The following is a 20,217-nucleotide window of genomic DNA, read 5'->3' as shown; positions in this document are numbered from 1 at the left end:
GGAGGGGGTCGTACCCCCCTCTCCCTCGCCTGGGTCCCCCAAACTGCGCTCCCCTCCAGCCTTACATAGAAGAAGCAGCCGCTATTTGTAAGACGCACGGGCGGGGAGGACTCACCTCTTCCCAGCGTGCGCTCCACTGACATCACTTCCTGCAGCGTTGCAGGAAGTGACGTCAGTGGAGCGCACGCTGGATCGAGGAAGAGGTGAGTCCTCCCCGCCCGTGCCTCTTACAAATAGCGGCTGCTTCTATGTAAGGCTGCCTGCTGTTGTATTTCCTCCTGCTGTCTGTGTCTCCACTGCCAGGGAATACATTACACGGTGCTGCTGCCCATGCACCACCAGCTATTACGCTCAAAAATAGCTGCATCCATTTGAAAAATAAAAATTAAAAATTGTAATTAATTTAGAGGTGTCCGGGTTGAAAACTGTGCTGTCCCAATTGTGTATTGGACACAATGTGGGCTTCACGACCGCTGTCTGGAACCTCATGGTGTTTATTTACGGCCCTGGAACCACCGCTAGGAACCAGGGCCTATTATGTCTCGCTGCCTGCCCTCCTGCCTGCTGCCAGTCTGCCACACACACTGATCCTCCTCACGCTGCCTGCTGTTGTTGTTCCTCCTGCTGTCTGTGTCTTTACTGCCAGGGAACACATTGCAAGGTGCTGCTGCCCATGCGCCAACAGCTATTACGCTCAAAAATAGTTACCTGCATTAATTTGAAAAAAAAAATTGTAATTAATTTAGAGGTGTCCGGGTTGAAAACTGTGCTGTCCCAATTGTGTATTGGACACAATGTGGGCTACACGACCGCTGTCTGGAACCTCATGCTGTGTATTTACGGCCCTGGAACCACCGCTAGGAACCAGGGCCTATTATGTCTCACTCCAACAACGAAGGTTCCCAGACAACCCCACTCCCAGGTCTAACAGCCTGGTCCACCAGTGCACAATCCCTCTGTGGGTCACCACTTCCACAACCGATTTTTTAGAGATGGTGCTGAATAACAATTACTTTAAGTTTGAGAATGATTTTACTTGCAGAGACAGGGCACGAGTATGGGGTCCCCGGTGGCCCCATCGTTTGCTAATTTATTCATGCACAAATTGGAAAGGGTAATGTTTGTTAACAATGTGAAATTCTGCTCTAAAATTGTCAGCTATTACAGGTTTGTGGACGACATATTGATCCTCTGGAAAGGAGGACGTGAGGAATGGATTTGATGGTGGATGAAGCTAATGCGGTACATCCTACCATCAAGTTCAACATGGAGTGCTCAGATAGTGTCATTCATTACCTAGATGTGGCCATCACAGTGACAGAGAGGGGCTTACAAACCGATCTGTATACTAAGCCCCCAGATCAGAACAATCTACTCAGAGTGGACAGTTTCCATAATAAAAACGTGATTAAAGCAATCCCCAAAGGCCAATTCTTACGTGCGAGGTGAATAGCCTCTACCGAACAAGGGTATGGTGTAGCATCTGACACCTTGGTAAAGAAATTTAAAGCCAAGGGTTATGATCCCCGGTTATTGGACAAGGTGAAAGTGGAAGTAGGAAGTATTACAAGGTCCTCCCTGTTAGACAAACAGTTGAAGAGGGACGCAAGTTCCAAACGCATACCGTTTGTACAAACCTACTGCAGGCAATCTAGCCTGGTGAGAGATGTTGTAAGTAGGTATTGGCCGGTTCTTCAGCAGGACCCCAATTTCGGTATGTTGTTTAATGAACTTCCGTTGTTCTCGTATAAGAGAGAAAGGACGATCAGGAACTTGGTGAGCAAAGTAGATTTATCTACCAGGTGTGTGGAGATGAGTAAGCTGACCAGGAAACGAGGTATATTTCTGTGCATGGGCTGCAATTGCTGTGGATCAATTATAAAGGGGGAGCATGTAATGCACCCACATACGGGAACAAAAATCGGGATCCGGTCGATGTATACGTGTAATAGTTGTTTTGTAGTCTATGCACTGAAATGTCCCTGCGGATTGATGTATGTCGGAAAAACAACTAGAGAGGTTAAAACTAGAATACAAGAACACAGGGGCTCAATTAGAGGATATGATCCATCTAAACCTGAGAGTCACACCCCGGTAGGCAGACATTTTTTTACCTCAAGACATGGGGTGTCACAGCTCAGGTGGATGGTCCTAGATCATGTACCACCACTGAGTAGAGGAGGGGATAGAAACAGGTTGTTGTTACAAAGAGAAGCAAAATGGCTGAGAAAACTTGATTGTATAACTCCTCGAGGGTTAAATGATATGTTTAGTTTAAAATGTTTTCTATAATTAACACTGTCATTCTCTCCCCTCTAGGCTTTGATGCCATGTCATCGGTTGGTGGGTGGTGGAGAGAGGGAGCAAACGTATCCCTGGGGCAGTGAGTTTAAAACTGTAGTGGCTAAGCTGTATGTATTCTATGTATATCCATGTTTGGATTGCAAAATGTTTGCTTAAACTATGTTTACTAGGTGTGTTTAGTGGGTAGACACCGTGAGTGTAGTGCCCAGTAAGGAATGATGGACTTACCCGAAAGGGTTAATTTGGACTATCACTGGACTCCATGGTCATGTGACCAAGTGGGTGGGGTCTTGAAGATGGGTGTGGTGCTTTGAGATGTATATGTATGTGCTGTGTTCTGGAGGGTGCTTATACACCTGAGGAAAGGGGAAACCCTGAAACATGTCGTGTTAAGCTACTTTATTAAACGCAAGTTTAATTCACCAGTGGAGTGCTTCCTTCATATCTTTGTCCTATTATGTCTGGAACCACCGCTAGGAACCAGGGCCTATTATGTCTCGCTGCCTGCCCTCCTGCTGCCTGCTGCCAAATGCCAGTCTGCCACACACAGTCATCCTCCTCACGCTGCCTGCTGTTGTATTTCCTCCTGCTGTCTGTGTCCCCACTGCCAGGGAACACATTACAAGGTGCTGCTGCCCATGCGCCACCAGCTATTACGCTCAAAAATAGCTGCCTTCATTAATTTGAAAAAAAAAATTGTAATTAATTTAGAGGTGTCCGGGTTGAAAACTGTGCTGTTCCAATTGTGTATTGGACACAATGTGGGCTTCACGACCGCTGTCTGGAACCTCATGCTGTGTATTCACGGCCCTGGAACCACCGCTAGGAACCAGGGCCTATTATGTCTCGCTGCCTGCCCTCCTGCTGCCTGCTGCCAAATGCCAGTCTGCCATGCACACTCATCCTCCTCACGCTGTCTGCTGTTGTATTTCCTCCTGCTGTCTGTGTCTCCACTGCTAGGGAACATATTACACGGTGCTGCTGCCCATGCGCCACCAGCTATTACGCTCAAAAATAGCTGCATCCATTTGAAAAAAAAAAAAAAAAAATTGTAATTAATTTAGAGGTGTCCGGGTTGAAAACTGTGCTGTCCCAATTGTGTATTGGACACAATGTGGGCTTCACGACCGCTGTCTGGAACCTCATGCTGTTTATTTACGGCCCTGGTACCACCGCTAGGAACCAGGGCCTATTATGTCAGTCACATCACACTGCCTGACACACACTACTCCTCCTCCTGTAGCTGCATTGAGCTTCTGCTGTCTGTGTGCTGCTACCACTGCCAGGGAGAACAGAAGAAGAACTATTTTCTGCTGCCACCTGCCCACCCACTCTCCTACCGGCAGCTATTACCACACTACAATATCTGCAAGCCTGCAACTACTTCCTCCTCCAGCTGATGTCTGTGTTTTACCACCGCCAGGGTACACAGAAAAAGGCGCTGTGGCTTGCAATGTGCCACTACCTACCTATTATGCCATCAACACAAATATAACTATGGTGTTATTAAAATAACATATTTCCACAAATGAAGTAAAAAAAAAATATTATAAAAGAAAAGAAAACCAAGACACATAATATAATGATATAGAAGAAGAAGAAGAAGAAGAAGATATAGAAGTAGAAGAAGATATAGAAGAAGAAGATGAAGAAGAAGAAGAAGATGAAGATGAAGAAGAAACTCGAATAGGATAATGAGGTATCCGAGCAACACTGTTATCGATATCTAAACAGCTCCTGATCAATCCCGTTCTTGATCGGGAGCAGATCGGACATGTCGGAAATAATCATCAGATCCTGTCAGTTGGATGGGATCTTGCATTATGTGTACCCAGCATGATGTCCTACCATATTATTATACTGTATTGTATGTGGCTAGGGGAGACCTTTCAGGAACCCCCCTCCCACTTGAAAATCCCGTGTTTGCCCCTGAAGGCAACAGCAGCAGCAAGATAAGTCCCGTCACCCTCTGCAATTGGGCTTAGGAGCTGGAACAGTCTCGGGAAGAGTGAAGCAAAATCAGAAGGTTGAGATTTCAAGTTGTGGTAACAGAAAGCAGAGCAGGAGGGAGTTCCTCAGGAATCACAAAATAACAACATTAGGCTGCAACACCACAAACAGTTATTTTCATAAGGCTGACTCAAATATGTTATCAATAATATTATATAAACTGCAAAGACATGCAATGCAGCTTCTCATGTCCCCTTTCCAGGGTTATGGGAGACAAAAAATGTTGCAGTCCTCTTTGGATAATGTGCATAGTGCTGGCCAGTGTAACAAACTACTCTGGGAGGGCTAAGATAATCCTGTGTGACCATCTGTGATAAGGTTCCCCAAATGTCTTTAAAGCTGTCGCAGGAATATGGCAGTAGCCTGCTCAGGGTGTTGGAAATGCAAAGTACTTTTAGAAATGGTATCTTACCTGACTGTATGCTCAAATTGCTGGTTACACCTGAATAGCAGCTTATTGTAGGCCCAGTGCACACCAAAACCGCTAGCAGATCTGCAAAACGCTAGCGGTTTTGGGAGCAGATTTCAGTGCGATTCTAGGCATGTTTAGAGCGGATTTCTAAACATGCCTAGTGGTTTTGGCTGCGTTTTTTGTGTAGAAGATTACACAAATTGTTACAGTAAAAGCTGTACTGAACAGCTTCTGTAACAAAAACGCCTGGCAAGCTCTGAAGTAGCGTTTTTCAGAGCGGTTTGCGTTTTTCCTATCCTTTACATTGAGGCAGAAACGCTTCTGCAAACCACAAACGTGCAGCAGGAGGCACGTTTGCGGTTTGCTGCAATCCTCAAACCGCCGGTGTGCACCATCTCATTGAGATACATTAACCGAGCGGTTTGACAGGCGGATGCGGCCGGCGGATCGCATCAAAAACCGCTCGGTGTACACTGGGCCGTAGTGATGGTTGCTTGGACATCACTCTGTTTATCTAGATGGTGCCAATAATGGTAGACTTGGAGTACAAAATGACCCATGCTTAGCTATCCAAACCCAGAACATTAGGTAGCATCTGTTTAAGGTTTTGGTCTGACGACACATGTCATACAGGCTTAACTCCACAACAGCCACTCTACTTGGAGGAATGCTGTCCACACACATCCATTTTGTTTCATATGGCCCATCCTCAGTTAGTGCTCAGTTTATAAATTAAAGTCCTATTTATACTGTGTACATGCAAAAAGCGCACATAGTTAAGAATGGCCATTTATGTAGGTACAACATCAATGAGCCCTATTTGTGCTAAGAATATGTACATATTTGTAGTGAACAAATAGCATGACGTGTCATGATGATTCGTCATGTCTTTTTGTTGCGCTATAAACATATACATGTAATTGACATAACATCAAGAATCATGAAAAATCAAGAATCAAGAAAAAATGTATTCACCAAGTACAAGAATGCCACACTCGGAATTGCTTGTGGTTCACATGGCTTAGCAATTCAGTGCACTGCGTTGTCGTTCTTGGTGTTACAAGCCCTACTGCATAGAGCCAAATTAATCCATGCCATGCACTAATGAGGATCAAACAATTTGAAACAGTCTGCATGTTGGATTATTATGGTTCTGTACAAATTAACAAGCTGACACATCATTGCATTCCAGCGGTTCTGGAGGTGTGTTTAGCTTCTAAGGGTACAATGGTTAATTTGCATATATTCAGCAGTGATGCCTTGGGAGACATCTCAAGCTCACTCCAACCTGAATTATCGCAAATTCTTTCTGTTTTAAGAAAGCAAACTTTTGTCGTTCTTGGCAAATGCATTTTTTTTATTCTTGAATTTCCTTGATTCTTGATGTTATGTCGGTTGCATGTATAGGTTTATAACGCAATAACAAAATTACATGACATGACAAATCGTGATGACTTAGTCGCGTCATTTGTTACACTAGAAATATGTACATATTTTTAGCACGATTACATGGATGCCACCAAAACCTAACACTAAAAATCTACTGTGTTTGCTTTAGTCTTATAACTTGCATTTAGTGATCAAGGAACAATCTTAAAGTCCAATAAAGCCTCAGCAAAGTATCTTAAAAACCTCTGGAGCAAAGTGAAAGTAAATGTATTAACCCCTTGTAGTCACAAAAAAAAAGAAAAAAAAAAGAAAACAGGATTATTTCTAAAAGTACTTATGAAATGGCTAATCTTTTAGAGCAGAGAAGAAATGTTGACTATAACTCTGCTGTCACCTTACCAACCAGTTCCCACCACTGTATCATGTATCTACGCCCATGTGGACTTCACTTTAGCACCAGGGGTGTAGATACACATACCGTTGTTTACAGCCCTCCCCCCCCCCTGCAGCTACTGCGACCCCCACGCTACCCCCGATGGAAGATTACAGTGAATCATCTGCTGACATCAATGAGATGCCGTCGTGATTCATGTCTCTTCACTACTTCTTGTGTGCTGTTCAGCATGGATACATCTAGTGGCCAAAAATAAAAAAATTCAATACAAATGTTCATTAATACATCTACAGATGTTATTTAATAAAAACATATACCCAATTTTAAGCCCTTATGTTCCTCTCCTATCTGTATAACTATACTTATTGTTCTTGATACTGTAAAAAAAAAAAGTGACAGCATAAAAAATAAAAAAAAAATCATAAATAGTTACCTTAGGGACTCTTGCAATTATTATTGATCTACTATGAAGAAACACAGATGTAAAAAAAATACACCTTTATTTCCAGATAAGATATTGTCGTCATTCATTGTACTAGGGACACAATATAAAAGTTGTAATAACTGTGACAAATGGGCAAATAAAACATGTTGATTTTATCTATCTCAGCACATTTTATTTTAAAACTATAATGGCTGAAAACTGAGAAATAATGATTTTTTTTTCATTTTTTTTCTTATTACTTCCTTTAAAATGCAGCTAAAACTAAATAATTCTTAGCAAAAGTACCACCCAAAGAAAGCCTAATTTGTGGTGAAAAAAATGATGTATGGATCATTTCAGTGTCATAAGTGGCGATAAAGTTATTGGCGAATGAATGGGAGGAGCATGATGTATGAAAATTGCTCTGGTTTTTAAGGGGAAATAACCTATGGTGAGGAAGTGGTTAAAACTGAACATGTTGCTCAGCAAGAATGACTAAATGTCATGTATAACATATAAAGGAGTCCACTTGTAGCCTTTTTATATTTTCTTCAGATATAGCATAACATGGATAAATTAGAACTTATATCAACAATATCCCCATTAGATTTAGCTATTCTATTGTAGTTCTGAATCACAGGATACACATTTTTGTGGAGTGTGCAGCTTTTTCAGGAAAAAAAATTTTGAAAAGTATGAAGAAACGCGGAAAAGCCGCCGCATGGACGCAGGATGAGGCGGCTGTTTCCGCGGCTGGCATAGCGGAACGCAGAGAAACCGCCGCGTCTGACGCGGCGGTTTGCGCGCACAGGCCTGCTACTGACAGTCTGACCAGGCGCGGGGAGGCCACCGCATGTGCAGATAGCGGTGCGTCTCACCCCGCGTGCAGGCCAGCAGAAACATTGCAATGCGTGACTGGTGTGGCTGGGACTGATAGTCCACACAGGTTCAGAATGACGCGCGCGCGCTGAGAGGCAGAGTTTATATGACAGCCAGAAGAAGGTCAGCTGACCAAGCTGGTCAGCTGACATTTCCACCACTTTTCATTGGTCCAGCACTTAAGGGTGGCGCTGGAGAGCGCTATAGTATATATACTGGGTGCTGGTCATTTCTCTGGTGTCTGGCATTGCGATCACTACGTGGTAGCACTCAGGCCTTGTCTGTTTCTGTGTTATAGCATAGTTTCCAAAGGTGTTGACATCAAGGAGTTCACACCTTAGCATTAGGAATATTGAATTGTATTATTTGTTATGACCTTCTGCCTGCCTGACTATTCCTCTGAACTCTGATCCTGTACCTTGCTATTTCTGATATCCTGTTGCCAATCTCTGCTCGTTCCTGGACTCTGTACCTGCCTCCTGATTCTGTACCTCGTTATTCTGATTCTCCGTTGCCAAACCCTGCCTGTTCATTGGATTCCGTAACTGTCTCCTGAATCTGTACCTTATCTGTCTGTGTGTTAACGACCTGGCTTGCCCGACCTCGAGAACTGGCCTTACTGTTAGAGGCAGTTCCCAGACCTGTTGGTGACACCCTCTCACTAGTGTCACTCACACTCTGTCCTTCCTCCCCTCAGCCTAGCTCCTCCCCAGGGAGAGTCTAGGCTTACGGAAGGAGCATACTTCTGTGCAGTATTCCTTACTGCCTCTGTACCTACTCCTTAGGTACAGTCCTCTAGTGTTACTGTTACACCCAAACACTCACTTCTCTCTCAGGTGTCCAGAGGTTAGTAGATATATCTGATTATCGGTGATACTGCAGATCATCAATAATCGGGTATATATCTGTATTCTCGGTGATACTGCAGATCACCGGTAATCAGACCCTCTCTGTGTTACACCGATCGTTACAAAAAGTAAATAAAAACAGTTAGTTTAGTTTCTTTTGTTGCAGGGCTATAGTGAGGCACAGTGGGAGGGACTGGCTGCAGGCTCTGCTAATGATATCTCCCAGCATGCATCTGAGAGGCACAGTCTCCTAGCATGCATTTGTGAGGTATCCGCACATGACCAAAATTTTGAGAGCATCAAACAATATACACAGCCTGTTTGTCATTTTTCTATTAGTGGATCAAAGGCACTGTGATGTATGCTTATTACTTGCTGCATATTAATTCACTTTAGCATTACTTTTTGTGAGCCTTCTATGAATAAAAAAAAACCTTTGCTTTTAGTTCTGGTCATATGATTTGAAACATCCTAGCTGAAAAATTTAGTAAATGGCTTTGGTGGCAAATCTGCTTTTTCCTTCAGATTATCCTTATGTTGGGGTTCTTGGGGTAGGACACAGACTGAACCCTCCATGAAGCTTAGGACAATGGTGGAAGCCGATCTGGTGAAGTACGTAAAGTCAGTCACCATCACCAAGTGAATGAGGTGGTGGTGTTGTACTTGTAAGGTTACCTTAGGTAACCACTTACAAGGTTTGTAGGTAATTTTTGAGCCTAACCCTACTCAGGCAGGCTGGAAGGTCTCTCATTGTCTGGTCTGTTTCCCAGGTGAAGGTAGAGAAAAGAAAATCGTTATTACCCTATAATAGGGTATTCCATTTGCAACTCAGTAGAATACACCCAACAACATGCTCTGTGTCTGTCACTAGTTCACATATAAAACAAAAATATAAGGACATTTTATTAAAATGGTATGGAATTTCCTCTTCGCTCTAAAAGATTATTTACAGCATAAAATCTACTACCACACAAAAAACAAAAACAAAATTGAAGCAGAACAGCATTCAAACACAGCACTTTGTTGTTTCGCTGAAAGCTTCTTGCTTTAGTGGGCAGCTTCTGGCCACATCCAAAAAGGTGATAACATTATCTTTTGTTTACATTCCTTTTTCAGATACATTTAGTTAAAGAGGAACTGTAACGTCAAAACGTCCCCTGGGGGGTACTCACCTCGGGTGGGAGAAGCCTCCGGATCCTAATGAGGCTTCCCACGCCGTCCTACATCCCTCAGGGGTCTCGCTGCAGCCCTCCGTGCATCGGTGACGTCAATATTTACCTTCCCGGCTCCTGCGCAGGTGCACTGACGGCTGTCGGCTCTGAAGTAGGCGGAAATACCCGATCGCCGTCGGGTCTGCTCTACTGCGCAGGCGCAAGTTTCCGGCGCCTGCGCAGTAGAGCGGATCCGACGGAGATCGGGTATTGTCGTCTATTTCCGAGCCGAAAGCAGCCACAGCGCCCCCGCTGGAGCCAGCAAAGGTAAATATTGAATCTACGGTCGGGTCTGTCGCCGGCTGTTCGGAGGGCTGCACCAAGACCCCCGTGGGACAGAGGACGGCGTGGGAAGCCTCATTAGGATCCGGAGGCTTTCCCCACCCGAGGTGAGTACCCCCCAGGAGAGGTTTTTGATGTTACAGAGTCTCTTTAACACTGCCGAGACTGAGCTGAGAAACAGAAAGAACTGAGAAGTATTCACTAGATAGATTTTAATTTATAAATGCAGCACCTATGCAATAGAATGCAATGGCAGCTTTCAGAGCAGATAACCTGTACTTTGGGAACTTCTAATTTATAAACAGACAATATTACTTGTGCACAAAAGCAAATGTGATAACTGTTAGGGTAATAAAAATAGGAAAACATTTTTATTGAATATTATGTCAGAGCTTTATCCCACTTTAAGCACTTTGAAAATGTATTTCATGGAACTTGTCACTGTAGTAGTGCCTCCCCTTGTTAGAACTCTATGGAGATTGCACCCTACGACCATGGAAGCTATTGTTACAGGAAAAGGCCGGCATATATGAGTATATCAATGAGCTTCTAAACAGATAATCACAAGCTTAGTCACTGAGTCCATGCACATACCTAGGAAAATATCGACGCCAAGACATGGATTTTAGAGAATTTATTTTCTCATATTTAGAGTAACAAAAACCCTCATATGTATTCTTTAATTGTTCCACGGTATCATTATTCTGTTACTATCCTTCTACAAGGAGAATGTAGCACACTAACACCATTGTTGACTTTTTATGCTCAGAAGAGTACCTTTGATTACGCAGAGGAGTTTGATGGTGCAGAAAAAAGGCAAAATCAGCCAAAATACCTTAAAAATAGCATCCATCCCACAATCCTCCCAGGATCCTTAATGATTGTGGTCTGGTTGCTAAGTGATTGTGTTAATGCAGAATTGCTGTCCGTGAATGTGGCAGAGTGAAGGAGTGATTTATAAGCTTGGCATGAGATGTTGCCACAGCAATGTCTCACTTGGTGCATTGTTTCCTTCTTCGCATCCTTGTCTTTTATAATCACTGTTTGCAGGAAGAATGCTGAATATGCCATCAGCTGCGAAAAATGGAAAGTAATTCTGACAAAGCCTTGCAAAACTGTAAAAGCAGTAATACACTGGAAAGGGGAACTGGCACAATAGAAAGCATACAGATAGCTTGAATCTAATTCTGAAAGCATAAATCAAGTGGTAACAGGGGTCCGAGAAAATCAGACTCTCAGCGAAACAAAAGCTCAGCAATACATGCAGAAAACTTACTATTTACTGTAGATCAGGGATGAGCTGAATATCAGCCAAAGGTGAAACGCAGCAGAAATTCAGGATAAGTGGGGAAATGTTTGTTTTCACTGACATCAAAGAGGGGAGCAGAAACCATTTTTTTAAAGTGAAAGTGTACTTGTATTTAAAGAATACTTGAAAAAGGCATTATTTGTAGTGTATATCAGGAACTACAATGTGGTGCTGGGAGTATGTCATTTTAACATTACATTTCTCATGTTTAGTGTCATTTCTTTTCTTTTTAATTCCACCCCATTTTTCTGGCCTGACAGTGTCAAGGTAGTTGTGCATCATTAATTGAAGGCCTCTACTGCTTTTCTGACTTATTATTGGTGTTGGCAATTCATGTGTCAGGAGCCTTACCTCTGTTGGCAAACTAAATTTTTTGGTTGCATTGACCAGTGGCAAACCTTTTACCCATAATGCCTAGCATGACCTTTGAACAAAGTTTAGCTGGGCTGGGCTGGGCTGGACTGGCCAATTGGAAGTAAGCTTGAGTGGGCATGTGCTTGAGTGCACATACACTCACATTTGCCCAGCGTGACCTTTGAACAAAGTTTTGCTGGGCTGGGATGGTCAATCAGAAGTGAGCTTGAGTGGGCATGTGCTGTAGTGAGCGCGCACACTCACACTTGCACTAGCATGACCTTTGAACAAAGATCAGCTGAGCTGGGGGGACCAATCAAATGTAGGCTTGAGTGCATCTAGTAGACCACATTTTCTTTTATGTGTCTCATGCAATGACATAACCATGCACCAGCACAGCCGGAGGACCAGGAATGAACAGTCTTAGGGCCTGTACACACTGAAAAACGCAAGCAAAATCGCAAGCGCATGTAGTTTTAAAAACACATCTTATGCGTTTTTAAAAATGCATGCGCTTTTGCCTGCCTTTTTGATGCGTTTGTAATTGCTGATTGGCTAAAGAATCCTTTGTTTTTTTTTCTAGTTTACATTTCAACAGGAAGCAAGAAATTGCAGAGTCTTCTGTGATACTGACGTCTGAAAAACGCAATGGAATCGCATTGCATTGTGTTTTTTCATGCGGTTTTCAAGCGCTGCGCTTAAAAAAGCGCAGCAGGCACTGCAGTTGCGTTTTTCTAAAAACGCATCGCACCAGTGTGTACAGGTCATCACGATTTTCATTATTTTTCAAAAGACCTTGCGCTTTTAAAAACGCATGCGTTTTTAAAAGCACAGTGCAAGCGCAGCAGTGTGTACAGGCCCTTACTTGAAGATATCTTTCTACAGTATATCTGAAGTTAAAGCTGTGTCCAAAGGTTACAAACAAATGAACCATATATAGAGAGAAGCGCTAACCTCCAAAGAACCAAATAATCTTAGCATGGGTAGAAGAACTTTATTCGGTATAAAGGTAAAAAAAAGTCTGCCACTTTCTGCTTATAACAAGTGTATTTGGTGTTTTGGAGGTAAGCACTCTTTTGGAGGTTAGCCCCTTGGCGAGTTATCTTTACCCCCTCCCTTAACTACAAATGTTTCTTAAAATTCTACCAGGTAGGAAAGTGACCCGTTAGATAGTAATAGGTGGTTTAGAGGCTAAGAGTCAAGACCCATGAAGCCATGGTTGTGGTTGCCCTTTCAGGAAACCTGCATTTTGTGAATATTGAATCTTTTACAAATAGTTCTCACACCCTAGGTTAATATGCATGAAGGGGCAACCCACCAACTATCCCGCTTTTTTTATCTTCTGCAGTGGCGTAGCAATAGGGGGTGCAGAGGTTGCGACCGCATCAGGGCCCTTGGGCCAAAACGGGTTTTGGTGCGCCGTTTCATTTGGTATGTATAGAGTACTTGGGGGGGGGGGGGCAATGTAAAACATGCACCAGGGCTCTTAGCTCCTTAGCTACACCACTGGTCTTCTGACTTCACAGTCTAAAACAGTCACCCTCCAAATGACTGATTTGTGTAAAAAATATATATAGCAATTCACCTTTAAAAAGATATGGAAACTAGTGATCCAAAAAATAAAAATAAAATACAATAATAAAATAAAAATAGGAGGCACTCTGACCATGTAGAGGCTCAAAATGTGTATTGCACAAGCAATAAAGTGTTTTATGGCTGTAATAATACCTCTTCAGATTAGTGTTGTATTTCACGGGCTCACGCTCCTAAAAAACATGTACGGTAAACTGCAAAATTTCTGTTTTCCATTCTTAATTTTTTCGGGGTTCCACTACCATTACTTTCTCTTATCTTTTGTAAGGGGCTTACTCTAATGTTTTTTGGTTTTTTTTTATAAAAGAAAACTCTCAACTATCTCATTAATTATCTCCCCTTTTTACCTTATCTATAAAATATATTTTTAGCGTTTCCTAAGCACAAATTCACTTAAAGGACAACGACTATATTTTAAAGGGTAGCTATCAAAGTTCATGTTTTCTCCTAATTGCAGCAACAAATGGAGGAGAAAGCTTTGTAAAAGACTGTGGCACTCTTCTGCCATCCAACACCATCTGTGTTTTTAATGGGACAATGTTTTACAGGTACTGCAAGATGAAAGGGACACTTTTTTGCTTTCAATGTCACATTCTTTTACCAAGCTTCCTCCTACCTTTATTGCTGCAGTTAGTGAAAAAACAGTAAGGGCTGGTTCATACCAAGTGCGCTTTTGAGTGCTTTTAAAAGCACCAGCTTTTCAAAAAGCTCTTGTTTTTTTCTCTAACACAAACGCGAGTCCTGCTGCATTTTGGAGGCAATTACGCCTCAATGTAAAGTATAGGAAAAGTGTATAGTCGCTTTAGAAACCGCTGAATAGAGCGATTTTCAAAGTGTACTTCCTGTTTTCCCACAAGAACTAAAAAAAAATGGTATACGCAAATGCTCCAAAATTGCTGGGCATAATCATTAGGCACATGCCGGTAATTGCTACTACAAAAAGCACTAAGTGTTTGCGATTACGCAAAGGCCTCGATTTATAAAAGGCTGTGCTATAAAAAAAATCTGGACATTAAAATACAGCATTCGGTATTTTAGACTTCCACTTGCCTCCACAACAGGTGAACCAGGAGATTGCCCCGCCTATCCAGGGGACAGGAAGGAACAGAATGCAATTTAAGCACTAACTCCTACTTACTACCTCAGTGTCTTCCTGTCCCTTGAACAGACAGGATGCAATTCCTGGGCTATCGGGAGGCCCGGAGGGTAAGTATGGGGATTCCACTTCTCCTGCAGTGGCCAGGCTGAGTCGGCGCAACCTCTGCTGTCTCCACTTCCCTGGAGACTTAGGTAAGCATGTTCGTCCCCCTTTGACAAATGGAGCCGCGTTGGTGAGGCACAGTAGGAGTAAAGAGGCGCCCTGGTTGAATAAAAGCGTCTAAAAACAGCCTAAAAAATTAAAGTATGAGGTGGCTTACCTCAATGACGAAATCCTTGTACATCACAAAAGATTTTTATTTAGCACAGGCAACGTGTTTCGCGGGTCTGAGCCCGCTTCTTCAGGCCAATAAAATGTGCCAAATGAATAGGTAGATACAGCAAAGGGAGCCTCCCTTTGCTGTATCTACCTATTCATTTGGCACATTTTATTGGAGGCAGGTGGTGGATGGCTTGCTCTGGTGGTGTGAGCCCTGGAGTAAGTTGTCTGCGCCTGTCCTCCCCCCCCCTGGAGTGTTGTATGCGAGCCAGCCCTGAGCTCTAAAGCTCGGGGTGACCCATGCTGCACTCCTTTCTCATGTGGTGCCCCCAAGTTAATGCGCATGTAGCAGAACGCAATGGACGTTAAGGTAAGTGCCTGTTTTTAATATTGGGAGGTTGGTGTGGACGGCTCTTCCCGGTGCTGGCCACGCTTGGGGGGGTGCCTGCGCCACCCAGCCTCCCCCTCTGGGGTGCCGCTGTTGTTCACAGGCAGTGAGAGTGCCTGGGACCCCGCATTCCCCCCGGTTGTATGGGGGCATTGGGAAGCCTCCCCGTGGCGCTCCTGGATAGTGCTAATGTAGCATGAACTAATTCCCGCAGGGCGACCGCTTTGCGGTATTGGTTTTATGACCCTGCATAGTTTGGCATGAGAAAGCAAAGGCATATTTGCATGAGCATTGCCTCATGAATAGCCAATTAGGCCAGATTTGCAAAGCCAGACTTGCTAGGGTTAAAACTTGGTGTTTGAGCATGCATACATTTTCTCAAGGTAAGCAAAAATAAAAATAAAACAACAAAAAATAAATGGCAAGGGAAAAGAGACAACCAAACTAAAGGTTTCCGCTTTAATCCCCAATCCTCAAACACACCCAAGCAACCTCATTCAGATAAATGACTATACCAAGGTGGGAGGCAGACTAAAAAATTTCCTCCCAACATGTCAAAAGATCTCAACAAACAAATACATTTGTCAGACCATCAAAGAAGGTTACAAGATCCAGTTTATAAAACATCCTCCAAGGAGGTTCAGGGTAACAGGTTCTCTCCAGTCGCCAGTTCAACAGCTAGCTATTGAAAAAGCTGTGGAAAGTTTGTTTCAGAAGGGAGTTGTGGAGGAGGTTCCATTACAAGAAAGGAGGAAAGGATTTTATTCCTCCCTCTTTATAGTTCCCAAACCAAATGGCTATTTTCGCCTAATTATCAATCTTTAATTCCTGAACCAGTATGTCGTTTACAACAAGTTCAGGTTGGAATCAATAGCCTCCACAATCCTTCTTCTGGGAAAAGACTACTTTATGGCCTCAATAGATCTGATGGATGCATATTACCATGTTCCCATCCATACGAAGCATTGGAAGAATTTGAGAGCAGCAGTCCAGATTCGTTCACAGACAGATCCTTCACTTCCAATTCAAGGCTCTCCCATTTGGGATTTCAAGTGCTCCCAGGATCTTTACAAAGATTATGATAGAGGTAGCAGCTTATTTGAGAATGCAGAAGATCATTCTGGTCCCATATCTAGACAATCTTCTGATAGCTGTGTGATCGGAGAAGATCCTCCGGGAGCATCTTCAGATTGTTCTGTCTACCTTGAAGGATCTGGGATGGATTCTGAATCTGAACAAATCAGATCTACTTCCAGGGCAGAAAAAGGATTTTCTGGGGGTGTCACTGGATACAACACAACAGATCACTTGTCTGCCAGACATCAAAATAGTCAAAATAATCGACAGCACACAGAAAATGTTAAATGCAAAATTGGTTACAGTGAGACAAGCAATGTCTCTACTGGGGAATATCTCAGCTTGTATCCCAGCAGTGTCTTGGGCACAAGCAAACTACAGGACATTTCAGCTGGCCATTCTGTGCAGACTTCAGAGCAACTGGTGTCTGAACAAAGAGGTATTCTCGAAAATTTGCAACAAGTGGGGTCTTCCATCTATAGACCTATTTGCTGCATGGGACAATGCACTTCTTCCCAGGTTCTGCTCTCTCAACCCCAGAGGCTTCCCGGTATGTGTCGATGCGTTTCTGCTGAACTGGGGACTGGAGAGACCATATGCCTTTCCTCCCTTCAATCTAATTCAGAGCGTTCTTCAGAAAGTGATCAAGGATCAGGCCAATATCATCCTCATTGCTCCAGACTGGCCAAAGAAGGCTTTGTATCCCTTACTTCTCTCCCTGGTGGTGGAGGATCCCTTCATCCTGCCAGTCTCGGATCAGCTTCTGAGGCAGGGACAAGTTTACCATCCAAATGTGGCCAGTCTGAAGCGGAAGACTTGGCCTTTGAAAGACATTTATTGTTAAACAAGGGTTTATCAGAGAAAGTCGTTTCCACCATGCTACACGCTAGGAAATCAGCCACATCGACTATTTATCTGAGAGTCTGGAGAGTCTTTTGTGAGTTTAACAAGGATATTCCAGAAAACTAAATGAAGTTTTCCATTCCAAATATCCTAGACTTCCTCCAGAAAGGTTTAGACATGGGCTTAAAATGGAATACGCTTAAAGTTCAGCTTGCTGCTTTAGGCGCATATTTTGACATTCCTTTTACCTCAAATTCTTTGATTAAACATTTTTTGAAGGAAGTCAAAAGAAAGACAGTAGTGAAGAAGTCTACTGTCCCGCCGTGGGATTTGAATTTGGTTCTTAATTCAATTACTCTTTTTCCTTTTGAACCACTAGATCAAATCTCAATGAAAGATTTAACGTTAAAAACGTGTTTTTTTGGTGGCGATCACTAAGGCCAGACGTATTAGTGAAATACAGGCCCTTAATATTAAGCCACCGTTTGTCTATTCTGGAGGTTATGATTCAATTTCAGTTGCCACCTTCGTTTTTTCCTAAAGTAATGACAGATTTCCACAGGGAGTAAGAAATCTGTATTCCTTCCTTTTGTCCTAATCCCTCTAACTAAAAAGAGGAAAGATTTAGCTCACTGGATGTGAGGAAGATAATTTTATTTTACTTCGAAAAAACTTCTGCATGGAGGAAGGAAGATAATTTATTCATTCAGTTTCAGGGTGCCCGAAAAGGGCTTAAAGCATCCAAAAGTACGCTTAGTAATTGGTTAAAACTTTTTATTAACAAAGCTTATGAAATAGCAGGTAAGCCAGCCCCCGAAAATGTGAAAGCTCATTCTACCAGGTCTGTCTCCTCCTCTTGGGCAGAAAGAAATTCTGCCACTGTACTTCAAATTTGTAAAGCTGCCACATGGGCCTCTTATGATACTTTCATAAAGCATTATTGTTTGGTTTTACCAAGTAATCAAGATCTGGGCTTTGGACATAAGGTACTGTCTGCAGTGGTCCCACCCTGATGGAGGTAATATTGTATATCTCCTGGTTTACCTGTCATGGAGGCAAGTGGAAGCCAATAATTACTCTTACCGGTAATTGGATTTCCACGTAGTCCTCCACGACAGGTGGACATTTGACCCACCCGGAAAAGAGGTAAGTCTCCTACTGATACAAGGTAATATTTCAGACACTGAGGTATTAAATAGGGGGTGGTGCTTAAATCGCATTCTGTTTCTTACTGTCCCCTGGATAGGTGGGGCAATCTCCTGGTTCACCTGTGGTGGAGGACTATGTGGAAATCCAATTGCCGGTAAGCGTAATTATTGGCTTTTTTGTGCTAATTCATAAAAATGTTCACAGGTGCGGTAGAAGTTCGGTAATTTACCGGCTAGACAAAAACTTGTTTGGTAACAACAGAGCAGTGTGGAGCTGTCTATTTTGTTACAAGCTGTTCCGTGCAGTGAGGGCATTACAATAGTAAGAGGCATCCCACATCCCTTTAGAATATACGTTTGTTTACTGCCTCTGCTTGCTCTGAATCTGTCTATTAGTCTTTCTTAACATTTTTAATTGCCACAGCTTAGATGAACTCCAAGAAACTTTAAACATGCCCTGCTTAGGTGATTTCCCCACTAGTTCCTCCGCATCTTCAAACAGGAACCTAAATGGTTAAACAGCCGAAGGCTTGTTTCACCCGAAAAGCTTTCGCAACCCATCAAAATCCGATCAGGGGCTGTTTCTATTGGCTCTGCTCCTGTCAGTCTTAGCTCTCTCTGCCTCTGCTTCTGTAAGTCACGGCTGGCTCTACACAGTCTCGCAGTCTCTGCACTGATTGATTACGCCACACCAGAGGTGACATTTACTGACATGCGTTGAGGTATTTACTGCACAAGTCCGTAATTTACCTCACTGCTCGGAAATGTCAGCTTTTCATGTGGTAACAGCCTTTATAAATTGACATTTTCTCAAGTGCTCAGTAAAGTCACCTGTTTTCTATACTACCGTATGCGGTAATGCTTTATGAATTAAGGCCTTAGTGTTTTCGGTGTGAACTAGCCCTTACTTTGATAGTTGCCCTTTAAAATACAGTAAGTTGTTTCTAAATAACTTAACTGCAATACTTTCCGATGGTACTATTTTTTGCTTGTTATGAGCATTGACATGGGACCTGATGCACTACACTTTTTAAATGGAACCGAAGCAGCTGAACTGCAACAGAGTGAAAATGGATCCTATCAATCGGTAATCAAATCCATTTTCACGGATCCGTTTGTCACTAAATTGCCAGTGTGAACCGGGCTTAACCTCATGAGGACCGCAGTGCTAAACCCCCCTAGTGACCAGGCCATTTTTAGTAAAATAGCCCACTGCAGCTTTAAGGCTAAGCTGCAGGGCCACACAACACATCACACAAGTGATTCCCCCCCCCCCTTTTCTCCCCACCAACAGAACTCTCTGTTGGTGGGGTCTGATTGCTCCCCCCATGTTTATTTTTTTTTTAATAAATATTATTGTTAGCTTTTTTAAAAAAAATAAAAAGCTGTTTCTTTAAAAATGTTCCATCCCTCCCCCCTCCCTCCCCACTGCCAGCCAATTATGGTGATCGGCTGTCATAGGCTTCTGCGCGCGATCTCCTGCAAAACAGAGCCCCAGGACTTTACGCCAATTGGCGTTAGGCGGTCCTGGGGCTGCAGCCGCGGCCACGCCCATCGGCGTCACGCGGTCGGCAAGAGGTTAAAGCACCAGTACAGTGCATGTGTCCCTGGTCAAGTTGCCTTCATTATAGTGGAATTTGGGTTAGTGAATCCCCTTAAAGAGAACCCGAGGTGGTTTTTACTAAAGATAATAGGACACAGAGGCATGTCCTCTGCACAATGACATGCCTCTGTGTCCTACTGTGCGCTGCTAATCTCCCCCGGGCTCTGCTGTCCCCCTGGAAAATAGCCACAGGCTAGCGACAATCTGCTTGTCGTTAGCCTGCTATTTACCTGGCATTTGTCAATCTGTATCTACTAATGTATTTTTCTGAAATGCCTCTATGGGATGGGTTAAGTTGGTCAAACCTCAAGAGATGTTTGGACACGATTAAA

The sequence above is a fragment of the Hyperolius riggenbachi genome, chromosome 11 (assembly GCF_040937935.1).
Source record: "Hyperolius riggenbachi isolate aHypRig1 chromosome 11, aHypRig1.pri, whole genome shotgun sequence".
NCBI classification, from domain to species: Eukaryota; Metazoa; Chordata; class Amphibia; order Anura; family Hyperoliidae; genus Hyperolius; species Hyperolius riggenbachi.
Note: the sequence above shows the minus strand (reverse complement) of the source record.